Source organism: Lactuca serriola, chromosome 2 (assembly GCF_051521515.1).
Source record: "Lactuca serriola cultivar US96UC23 chromosome 2, Lser_US96UC23_V15, whole genome shotgun sequence".
NCBI classification, from domain to species: Eukaryota; Viridiplantae; Streptophyta; class Magnoliopsida; order Asterales; family Asteraceae; genus Lactuca; species Lactuca serriola.
The window spans coordinates 154112696-154125888 of record NC_136409.1 but is presented as its reverse complement, the minus strand read 5'-3'; positions in this window follow the sequence as shown (position 1 = coordinate 154125888).

The following is a 13193-nucleotide window of genomic DNA, read 5'->3' as shown; positions in this document are numbered from 1 at the left end:
TACATGATTGAGCCAACTGCGGAAGCGTAGGGTACTCGGCTCATCTCAGCTATCTCGGCTTCTGTACTCGGACTTTGAGTCTTACTCAATTTGGCATTACTCTGTATCGGTAGTTCTCCCTTCTTCGAGTTTTCCATACTAAAATGTTTTAGTACTTTATCCAAGTAAGTATTCTGACTAAGTCCTATTAGTCTATTACTTCATTCTCTCACTATCCTTATTCCCAAAATATAGGAAGCCTCTCTGAGGTCCTTCATAGCGAAGCACTTCCCGAGCTAGGTTTTAACCTCCTGCAAAGTTGGGATGTCGTTTCCTATGAGCAGTATGTCATCGACATACAAAACGAGGAAGCTAACTATACTCCCACTGGCCTTGACATATACACATGATTCATCTTCACTTCGTACAAATCCAAACTCTTTGACTTTCTCATCGAAGCAAAGATTCCATCTGCGAGATGCTTTCTTAAGTCCATAAATGGACTTCTCAAGCTTTCACACTCTATTGGGATGCTTCGGATCGACAAAACCCTCTGGCTGAGCCATGTAAACATCCTCAGCCAACTTCCTATTCAGGAAAGCGGTCTTGACATCCATTTTCCATATCTCATAATCATGAAATGCAGTAATGGCTAGCATCACCCTAATAGATTTTATCTGAGCAATTGGTGAGAAGGTCTCATCATAGTCAACTCCGGGAGTTTGAGTAAAGCACTTCGCCACCAATCGTGCCTTATACGTGTGCACATTCCCATCCATGTCGGTCTTCTTCTTGAAGATCTATTTGCACCCAACCGTCTTACGTTCGGGCACATTGTCAACCAAATTCCAAACTTGGTTGTTATACATGGACTGAATCTCACTGTCCATCGCCTCTTTCCATTTTACAGACTCTGGGCCTGCCATGGCTTCCTTATAGCTATTAGGTTCATCTAGATTTATTAGTGTACCATCACTAATATACGTGTCCCCTTCGGTAGTAATATGAAAACCATAAAACTGGGGTTGAACTCTAACTCTTTCGGAACGTCTAAGAGGTAAGGATTCGTCAATCGGTTCAACCGGAGTTTCCTACTCGGGTTGAGCGCCAACATTAGAGGTTCCTTCATCGCTCGACTCTTGAATCTCTTCAAGATCGATTTGCCTCCAACTGTCTCCTTGGCTTATGAGTTCTCGCTATCGGAAAACCCCTCTCCTCGCAACGAAGACAACATTGTCACTCAGTCTATAGAAGAGATATCCAAAGGATTTTTGCGGATAACCGATGAAAATACATCGCTCACTATGAGGTTCGAGCTTGTCGTGAGTTTCTCGTCTTACGAAAACTTCACAGCCCCAAACCTTGATATGTGCCAACGAGGGAGCTTTCCCTGTCCACATCTCGTGAGGTGTTTTGGCAACCTTCTTTGTAGGGACTCGGTTAAGGATATGGGCGGCAGTCTCTAAGGCATACCCCCAAAATGAGATAGGTAGTGAAGCACGACTCATCATAGAACGAACCATGTCTAACAAGGTTTGATTACGCCTTTCTGCCACACCATTCAATTGTGGTGTCCTAGGTGGCGCCAATTGCGAAACTATTCCGCATTCCTTGAGATAGTCGTAGAATTCAAGACTTAGGTACTCTCCTCCTCGATCGGATCGAAGCATCTTGATTTTCCTGCCCAATTGATTCTCCACTTCATGCTTGAACTCTTTGAACTTTTCAAACGTTTCTAACTTGTGCTTGATTAAGTAAATATACCCATATCTACTATAATCATCGGTGAAAGTCACATAGAAGCGGTTCCCATCCTTTGTGGTGGATCTAAATGGCCCATACACGTCGGTGTGTATGAGATCCAATAAACCCTCACCCCTCTCACAAGTGCCAGTGAAGGGTGACTTGGTCATCTTTCTAAGTAAACAAGATTCGCACGTGTCATCTTCCCTAAGGTCGAATGACTCCAATACTCCATCCTTTTGGAGTTTGGCTATGCGCTTCTTGTTGAAATGTCCAAGACGACAATGCCACAAGGATGCTTTATCCATACTATTGGAAGAATCCATACACAACACATCATTTCCTAGGTTATCTACAACCATAACAGTTTCATAAATTCCATTACAAGGCATTGCTTCAAAATATAAAACACCATTTAGATAAGCATAAATTAAACCATTCTCATTATTAAACGAATATCTAAATCCTTGTCTAAATAAACCATGAAAAGAAATGATGTTTCTTGCCATATCTGGCGAGTAGCAACAATTATTTAAATCTAAATTCAATCCATTACTAAGCACTAAAGAATACACTCCAATCTTGGTAACAGGCGACGATCTTCTGTTCCCCATGATTAGATTTATTCTTCCAAGCTCCACATCCCTATTTCTTCCTAGTCCCTACAAATCAGAACAAATGTGGTAACCACACCCTGTATCAAGAACCCAAGAAATAGCATGAGATGAATCATTAGATTTAATTGTGTAAATACCTGCGAAAGATGGCTTGATCTTTCCGTCCTTGATGGCTTGCAGATATTCCGGGCAGCTTCTCTTCCAATGCCCTATTTTGTGGCAATGATGGCACTCTGCCTCCTTTGGGTTTGGGTTGGGCTTAGCAGGATCAACCTTGGTCCCACTATAATTAATTAATTATACTTTTAATTAATTAAAAGTAAAATTAATTAAATTAGACTACCTAGTATTTTAAAAGTTTAAAATACACCCTATATATATATATATATATATATATATATATATATATGTGTGTGTGTGTGTGTGTGTATATATATATATATATGACATTAAAAGTCTAATATTATGTATGTATAAGTAAACAGTCAGTCTTACCGTTAGTAGGCCCCATTCACGAAGCTGGTCTATAAGGGGTATTTAAGGAAATTGTCTATAAAATGGCGAATGAATGAGTATCCACTCTTACCCACCGCACTCTTGACTAGTGGAGGGTCGTTAGCCGAATGGGTAGGATAGGACAGAAACCTTCCATTATAAGTATAATGAAGTACAAAGTAACTAAATGCTTTTATGAATTCCCAAATCATAGTTACTTTAGGCAAAATGTGAAATTGTATGCTAGCCCATGGAATTACACTCCGTACCCTTGTCAAACGTTAATGGAGCATGTGTGGTTAACCGACACACTAATTTGGGGATGATATTGGTAGCGAAGGGTGGCTCGATGTTTATCATAGATCAATGGAGCGTGTGTGGCTAACCGGCACATTGATTAGGTGATAGTAGCGTTGAGTGCACCATGTAGATTCGTATGGTTATTCACACCTTATTTGTGATCCCCGACATCCCAGTCGCAAACTTGAAGGGCATAATCGAGATTAAACATGCCATTGAAAATTTCAATGAATCTCAAAAGACCTTGGAGTTTCAATTCATTTAAAACTTAAACCTCATTTTTGCTTTTCATGGTGGAAACTGGTGAATCGTCATTCATCTACCTTCAAATATTATGCAACTAGATTATGGCATCCTCTTCTAGGTTGTAGTGTATTGTGTTGGATCCTAGCCTTGATGTTTCATTTGGGTGTTACATCAAGGATTCTAATCAACTATCTTGAATTTTATCCCATTTTTGGAGATGTACAATGGTCTTCCCAAATTCCATGGAACAAGCTTTCCAAATAAAGATGACATTCCACGATATGATCGAGGTACCCGAGGTCATGCTTCACTTCCTCCACCTCCTCCTATTGTTCTCCCTAACCCACGTGATCGAAGGCTTGAAAAGTTCAAGCTCACTCAAGCCCTATTGGCAAGTAAGCACGAAGATGGAAAGTCTGTGTGTGCACATGTCTTAGAGATGAAGTCACACATTAACAGGTTGGGTATGTTGGGTGTTGTCATCTTCAAGGATCTGGGTGTAGACTGGGTTCTTAAGTCGCTTCCTGAATCATATAGTGAGTTCGTAAGAGAGTACTATATGATGGAAGCATGACACTCATTGATCTCACCTATTTGCTTGTTGTTGCTGAATCAGCAATGATTTGGCGCACTAGAGAAGCAAAGCTGATTGGTAGATCTGCCTTCCAAACCTCTATGGAAATAGGCAATGGCAACGAAAGACATGTCATGGTTAAAAGGTTTGACCATAAGAGAAAGGCAAGGTTTGAAGTAGTGTCATGTGTTGTTCCAAAAGAATCAATTTGCTTTTATTGCCAAGAGAAGGGGCATTAGAGACGAAGCTGCCCTATTTACCTGAGAGATCTAAGAGATGGGAGAGTCAAGACGTATGGCTCTACTTCAGGTAAAATCCATTAACTAACTCTATAAGTTCCTATTTTGATTCTTGATACATGACGTGATAAGATTACATTTTGATGTTTTGAAAGATCATAGAAAAGAAAGGAAGCTTAAGGAAGAAGAGTGTTGAATCTGATCATGAAGAAATAGATTTCAAACGCATGGATTCGAGGATCAGATTTTTGAGTTGCTACTTTAGAGTTAGGGTAGATTGCTAAGAAATATGTAATAGCATAGTTTTTCAGTTGAATTGCATTGTAAGGACAAAGTTTTTCCGCAATAAAATAAAATTTGATTTTGTCTTATTTATTTTTCCTTGCAATAGCATGTATGAAAAATTGATGTTTGAATGTTTCTACTATTAGCAATAATGGATTTGATTCTTAATTATATTATTTGTGGAAATGTCGAGAATTTACCAAATATGGAGAGTTTCTCATCGCCCAAGTTTCAATTGGACAGAAACTTGGAATCAGGCAACCTGCATTGTGTGATGAATGAAAAACTTTCATATTTGGAAATTAGATTAATTCCTTGAAAAAGAGTCAAGTGAAGGGCTAGGGATCAGGTACACTTGGTTGTGCGCTGGTTAAGTCCACCACAAAGAGAGATAAAGTATTCGTCATCATTTTCTAAAGTTTAGTAATATGATTATACTTATAAGATTAAGTGTAATTCTGAGTTGATTGAAAATGTTTCAATAAATGGCAGAACAAATAAGAAGAATCAAATAGGCAGAAAGATAAAAGTTTCTCCATTCTAAGAAGAAGGGAGAGTACATTTTATTGTGTTTTATGATAAGTCTTAATGATTAAGAACCATATCTCAATTGATCCTATAAGTGAGTCTTAGTGCATTTGTATGGCTAAGAAGAGGAATCAAGAATTGTGGAAATGGTTAAATCAAGAAGTCAATCATACTTCGTTCCAATATCAAGTCTTAGAGTCATACTCCAAGATTTTGACATTGAGTGACATGTCTTTAGTAGGTTTATAACACTCAACAAATGTGGAATTTGGAAGTTTTCTTATTCTTCCACATTTGAAATTGGTTGGTTGTGATGTCTTGGATAAGACAAAGACCACCCAGGACCAATTATGTGAAGTGTTTTTGTCTTGATAAGAACTACACTAACTCTTGAATATTTGTTTTGTCTAGGAAAGTTTCCTGACAAGAGAATCATATATGTCAAGAGGTCAGTGGGAGTTTTAATGATCTTGAAAACGTTTCAAGAACAAGTCAAGAATAAACCTTATCGATCATCACTAGCACACGACTTGAGGTTTACAACCTATCGTGTTGACATAATCTTGTTTTTGTGCCATTCCAGTTTGGTTAATTGTGCATGTGAGTTCTATGAGTTCTCATTTGAATGCATAAAGGCAAAGCACCTTGATCAATGGAAAGTACATTGATATGTAGGGGTGAGTTGTTGAACAACTTGGAAGACATGGTGGGCATTCGTGCTACCATGAGGCAAGAAATCAAAATTAAACAAGTTCAGTCCATATAAGTTTGTATTTGTCGCAAACCTTGTCTTACGATAATGGTTATGGCAGATTCACATGGATAGGAACACATACACTTTAAAATCTATGTGTCATAAGGTTTCTCTCCTTCATGAAAATGATTGTGAGGAAATACTTTCACTAAGAGAGATTTTAAGAACATAGCATTTTGAAAATTGTATTCTCAAAATTCGATTATGATTACGACATCCTTTTTCATAGTTCGAATTGTGAGATTTGGCAATTAATCTAAACATTTAGGACTTGTTGCTATAAGTTCTGAATTGATTAAGACACATATTCAAGCTATCTAAGGAAAGGTGTATGAGTTTAAAAGGATTAGATCAAGGTTTATCAAAGCATCTAGTATTAGAAATATGGACTTTGGAATTCAATAATTATTGTTTTCTAGAAGTTCAAGTGTTTTCTGAATACATATCAAAGCTAGTGGGAGCATAAGTGTTATGCTTGTATGGAAATAATCATTATGTTAGTGGAATCATGATTATTATTTTAAGTATTCCAAGTTAGCATTATTAATTATAGCAAACAAAGATTCACTTTGCAAAGTTGCAGGGGTTGAAAAGTTGTTTTACTATAATTAAGGGAGTAAATATTATACTTTGTTTCAAAATCTAAAAGCTTAGATCAAGAAATGTAATAAAAGTTAGAATTGTGAGAACATGGCTAACAAAATATTATGGCAGAAAACTGATAAAGTATCATGCCTTTATGTGAGACATTATGCAGCGTGTCCCATATGCTTCAGGTATAGGATCAATTGCATATGCTATAATATTTGACCATTCTAAATTTTTCCAAATGCCTAGGGCATTAAGAGGGAAAAGGGACTAGAACTGGTTTTGACTAAAATAAATAAACAACTATCAAAGGACGATCCAAAGTTCGCTGAGGATTGGTCGCTTGTGAGTAGTTGGAAGTAGAGTATTGGATGGACCATATCGACATTATTATGAATAGATAAGATTCTATTTAGAATGAGTTGTCATATGGAAAATATGGAAATGTTTCCATAATTGGGAGTTGGAAATTAAGAATTTATGTCTAGATTAGAAAATTTTATGCAAAAAGGATGTTCAAAGGAATGTACTTTGAGTGAGAGACATCACATCTACAGATTTGTTTTGTAACGATTTCTGATAGAGTACCTTGTGATTTGATTGGCCAAGTTTTTGTGACTTTTGTGCTGTGACTTCACGAAAGGATCATTGCATAAAATGTTAGAATCTGACATATTCTAAAAGTGGCAAGAATTTGGTATTCTTACACTAATGATAAGGATTGGGGATTGTGACATGAGTTTCATTGGAAAAGTTTTTCAATTGATCTATTTCACAAAGTATGGACCATAGGAAACCAAAGTGTGCATGCTTGGAGCATGGGACAGTTGTGGTTATAATTCGAGTAATAAAGTTAATTTTCCGAAACATTAAACAATGAATAATGAGTAATCAATATGGTGACTAAATAAAAGATGTTTTATTTATACTCAAGAGTTTGGGGCCATATAGGATTGAGTATTATCGTTGTGTTTCACTTTGTATGTTTTGACTTCCAGAATAACTGGGTTATTCGAATCTCCACAGTCGGTCATACGTTGGAAGTAGGTATGAAGGAAGACTGTCATGAATCTGTCTATAGATTTTCTAAAGTGTTTAGACATAGCACAAGTTTGCTGCAGAGTTCATGAGTGCTTTGATAAGATTTAAGTATTGGATTAAACCCACACTCACTTGAATCACTTCATGGATTTATCACGGGTGATTAATGAGACGATAACATTGTATATTCTTGAAACTAAGACGTGTGAGTTGTTATTTGCTGGTCGGTTGCACATTGATGATAAGTAAATGCACCAGTAACTTGGTGTTATAAAACTTATTGTTGTGTGTGATTCGATTAGTAGGTGCAAGCAAGCATTTGAGTCGAAGTTTATCCATTCCTTTACCCAAAGCAGGGTAAAAGCGATATATGTGGGCACCTCGATGATTTTGTGATGACACCCTAAGCGCTTGGCCAAGCCGGGACTAAGTTGATGTGTTTAATTGTAATCTGTTGTCAGTCGTCATAAATCAGATGTCGGGAAACAATACATAGACGGAGAGAATGATTTATAAACATGTCTCGTGTTTATACGATATCTTGAGACTGGAGGAATATATGATCCCTTTTCTAAAGGACACGCTATCTGATAAGATTAGAGTTGACAGCGGCTTTTGAAAGCTATGATTGCTTATCAGGTTCTGAAGTTATGCAAAATAGTTATTAGACTTATCCAAGTGGGAGACTGTTGGATTAGTGTCTAAGTACATAACTTATTTGGTATGTACTTGACCCGATTATGAGCATGGTCCTTTTGGGTTGCCTTCACCATAGCAACTTGTAGGATGAATTGAGGAGAGAAAGGATTAATTATGACTTATTAATATATTATAAGAAGAATATATTAAAAGAGAAATCATAATGTTTAATTAATATTAGTCCAGAATTAATTAAGAATTAGTTTTGTAGCTAAAAGAGATTAATTAAACTTAGGGGACTGATTGTGTAATTATAAGATAGTTACATAGATGGGCTAATGGACTCCATAGAAGGTGGAGTGGACGAATTTTATGGGGAAGCCCATAAGAATTCGTCCAAGGCTTCTAAAGAGGGAGTCCATGGGCTGCTTAGGGGTTAAGCAGTCAAATTAGGGTTTCCTTGTTAGATAACGTTAATTGCCTACCTATTTAAAGAACCCTTGAGACCCAAAAACGTGGCTAACCTTTTCAAGAGGGTTTCTGGACATTTGTGGAGTTCTCGTTCTCTTTCTTCTTCATCTAATTGCTATTGATGTTTGTGACTCCATTAGAGGTGCAACATTTGAGGCACTAATCTTTATGAAGCCAATTACAAGAAGGATTAGATTGTTATTGCTATATAACAATCAAAGGTTAGATCTAAACCCTATTTTATGTTAATATGATTAATTGTATGCTAGATCTAGGGTTTATAGCTTTGGATATTCAATTTCATGTTCATTAGACAAACTAGATCCAAATGCTATTAGGGTTTGCATGTACACCATATGAATGATGTAGTGCTTAAAACCCATCACTTTGTTGTGCTCTGGTGTTGAGTTTCTCCTTTCGTTCATCTCAACGCTTTCTCCTCTAGGTTTAATGTCTTTAATCTTGCTATTTTATGGTTTTTTCTGTGTTACCTTCGCTTAGGGTTTTGTTAGTTGTTGCAACTGTCAGCCGTCCCATGGCCTCTTGCCTCTGTCTGTCGCATATCATTGTCTTCTCCTGGTTTTTCTTTCGTCTCAAACTGTTCTTACCATTTCCAAGAACCGAGTGAAACCCCACATGCAACTGTGGAGATTGTGCCTATTTTGCTCCATATTTTCCTTTTATCTGGAAATAATAACACCTTTCAATGTAGAAAGTCGATTACGCCTATGATTTCTTCATTGCTCCAAAGGGGGGAATCGAAGAAAGCTTCATCATGCTCATATCAAATCCCCAAACGAGTTTCATCTATACATCCCATTCTACTTTGTGACTGTGAAATCGGCCATTTCTTTGCAGTTTTGGTGTTGTTTCCTTGAAGAACATCCACTACAGCAATCCCAGTTTACGACAACAAGAATTAGTTTTCATATACCACTTGAAAACAAGGTTCGTTTCTATAATTACATGTTTTGATTTTTACGGTGTCTTTTTCTTTTTAGTCTAAGTTTCGATCTTACTGAGGGAATTATTAGGAATAAGAAGTCATTAGGAAGGATTCAAAGACTAGGGTTAGTAAAACATAGGACTTTCTTTGGAAGAAAGATGATTATAATTTTGAACGTGTTGGGTTAATCGGTTGGTTCAACGGGTCATGGGTCGGATCTAGTTAATGATCTAGGAGCGTTTGATTGAGTCATGCTGAAATAAAGGGATTATACCCATGTTTTAGAATGTGCACATCAGAAAAGGTCAAGTTTGACCAAGTTTATAGGAAATCACGAGATATGCATGTGCATGTTTAGTATAAAAAGGTGCTTATTTCCTTTGTTCTGTATCTCTATTTTTTATTGAATTGAGAAGCTTTCTCCCAGCAAGTTTACTTTTAGATACATACATGACTAGTGTGTGTTGTGTGTGATTATTGTTAAGGACCTGTGCCAACAATGAAGCCAATATGGATGCCTTTTCGCCCACATACAAGCCAAAGAAAAAGTAACAAAAAACTATCAGTTTCATTATTGCAATTCATATATGTCAAAATTTATCAAAATAGAAAGTAAATATGATTTGGTATCAATTTATTGTGAATCTATGCAACAAATTTCTTTTTTACCTTCAATTTTGATTTCACAGATATTGGGATTTCAAGAATGATTTGCCTCCCGGTGTTACCAAAGAAAGAATTATGTAGTGATGTGTAAGGATAGTATGTACAACTATGATTTTTTCTATAAAATTTGTTAATAAACATACAGTTCGGTTCTCCCCAGTTCTCTCAGTTCGATTTGAGGGTAAGCTTTGGTGTTGGTGTTCCTAATTTGGACGTTTTTTTTTATTGATCACAAAGGGCAACGTATGTACTCTTTCATGTTTAGAATCCTGTTAATTGAATTGTTACTATGCTATAATGGTTGGAAACCACTAATCATACTAAGATTCACTCATGATGCTTCAAGTTGTGAGTACAGTATATCTGTTCACACACTTCTTTCCATAGGAAAAAACATTATTATATGATAATTTTCCATTGTTCATATGTAATATTTCTAATTCCAATTTTATGTTACATGTCATTTCGTTGGATATATTGTGAATGTTTTTCATCCGGAATATATTGTCATGATTGCAACTGCGTAAATTGTCATAACAATGTTGAAAATGAGGGTGCAAGGGGTAGATGTTGTTGAATTACTTTGGAACGCAATCCAAATGCATTTAGGCCTAAAACTGCTACCAGCCCACATTGAAACCATCATCATATGGCGAGTCTTTCTTAAAAATTTACAAAACAACCACGCATCAGTCAAATTATATCATTATTATTTTATGACACAATTGTTCAAGCTTTGCATTTATGTAATTACCATTGTTATTATACATGCTATGCGTATGAAACTTTTGCTACATGATCATCAGGTGTGTGTAAGCAAATTTTACAATAGTTCTGTTTTAATAGCTAATTAAAAATTATATTTTTGCATATTTACACCATATAAAAGTTTTATAATAATTCATTCTCTTTTTTGCATAGATGTGTTGTATGTTGTTTCAGAGAGGTTACCATCCAAGTTAGTTTCTTTGTTTCTTTGTTTGTTTTTATAATATGTGTATCCTTTATAATTTGTATTATCATATGTAGATTTTGTTTGGGATATGCAACACCCGAATCATTGATAATTGATACACAAAAAGTCTCAAAGGGGGAGATGGGGTGAGGTAACCGTGTAAGAAGAAGCAGCCTTCCAAATGCATATTTGTCTCTGAGGATACAACGATGGAGTGGTGTTTGGTCTCTTGAAATGGGAACATTTACATTGGCACCATACCGTAAATAGATCACAAAACGTTAGATTTAGACCACATGTAAGTTTCGGTTATTCAAAAGGGCATTTTGGTCATTTACTTTGTTAATTGAATTTATCGTCTAAGTTGTACTGTGATTTCTTCCTACAGTATTCCACCCAATATGTACATCCCAGGATCGTAATATAGTATCGGTAGAGATAGTTGAGTGCAACTTTTTTAAATGGCATAAGGTATGAAAACACCATTATTTTCAGTTGTTCTCACAACCCAAAAGTCATTTTTTTCTAAAAAGGATTAAGTTCAAGAATCGGTTAAGCGCATCTCACTTTTATGTGTTCTTATACAAAAGTAGCTACATTTGGCTTTATAGATTTTACTATTTAATCGACTTATTAGCAAAAAAACAAAAACAATTAAAAGATGCCTTTCTTTCTCAAAAAGTTCATAGAATTTCATCCATATATTCTCAATTTATTCGTTATTGTCTTTGTGCTTTCTAACATATTTTTATTTTTATTTTAGAAGATGTTGGCCAACACATTTTCCAAGGGTGTTCGACCATGATATGCATAATTTCATGTAGTTGGAACCAGGTAATAGCATCTTATTTTTATTTCTCTATGTAATATGCATTGTATTTTGAAATTTTAGCGTTGTATTTTTACAAGTGTCTTATTAGGATCTTGCAGTATAAAAAATTGTAATCAAATATAGCAATAAAGATTGCTTTGTATTTAAATGAAAATGGCTATAATGAGTACAATTTGCACTATATAAGTAATCTACTTTTTTTTACCATTAATATCAATTTACTGTCAATTGCTTACCCATTATAGCATTTTACTTCAATTTTTTTTACCAGTAATAGTAATACACAATTTGTATATATATTTTCATTTATATATAACTTATTTTACCTATAGGTTGTTAACCGACTAGAAAAGGAATACGTGTATGACACCCTTCTCAACTATGCTATAGAGTATGACCATACTCGGATATACAATAAAATTCGTCATGAAATCAATAAATTATGTAGTGTTCATGACTCCCTCCAAGAAATTTGTATCCAAATGTTTGATCATGTATATCGATTCTTTTATATAACTTTAATGACATATTCATAATAAACAGTATTAGTTTCATGTTTATAATAAACATTCCATTACCAATATGATCATTGTTCTTTTATTTGTTACATTTGCTACTATGGGTAAAAGAGTAAAGGTAGAAAAGAATAAAGTAGGTTGTTATATATTTGCAGATTGATGAAGATGTTCTTCAAGCTAATTGCACACATTATGCACCATGCAACGAGTTGATGAATTCAAACCCGCGCTATTGGCACGGGGGGCTTCACTAGTTACAAATAATTCGTCATCTTTTACGTATAGAAAGAGAATAAACAATTAATTACCTTGTATATATTTTAAAATGTGGTCATTGACCATTATTATGATTTAAATTGATGTAGAGTAAGTCAATTTATAAACCGCATAAACTACATCAACACCATACAAACCGCACACATAAAACTGCACCAAGTAACTCGGTTTACCATCTTCGTGGTACAGTTAGCGGTTGTGACTCTAAACTGCACCAAACCGCACCGTGAATACCCATAATATTTACTAATATTATTTAATATTTAAGAAAAGCATTCACAAGCATATACGAGACGGGTTCCATTTTTGTGAAATGCATCGACATCAGATGACAAAAAATAAAAGTTAGAGCAAAATGCCATAAGTGCAAAAACAGGGTGCAAAAGCACTAGAAAACATCAAACACATGCATGCATACGCTCACATATCAATTACAAAATAGAAGAAATAATTAACGGTCAAAATTTTAATAAAATTTAAGGTGTATATTGTGTAAATTGT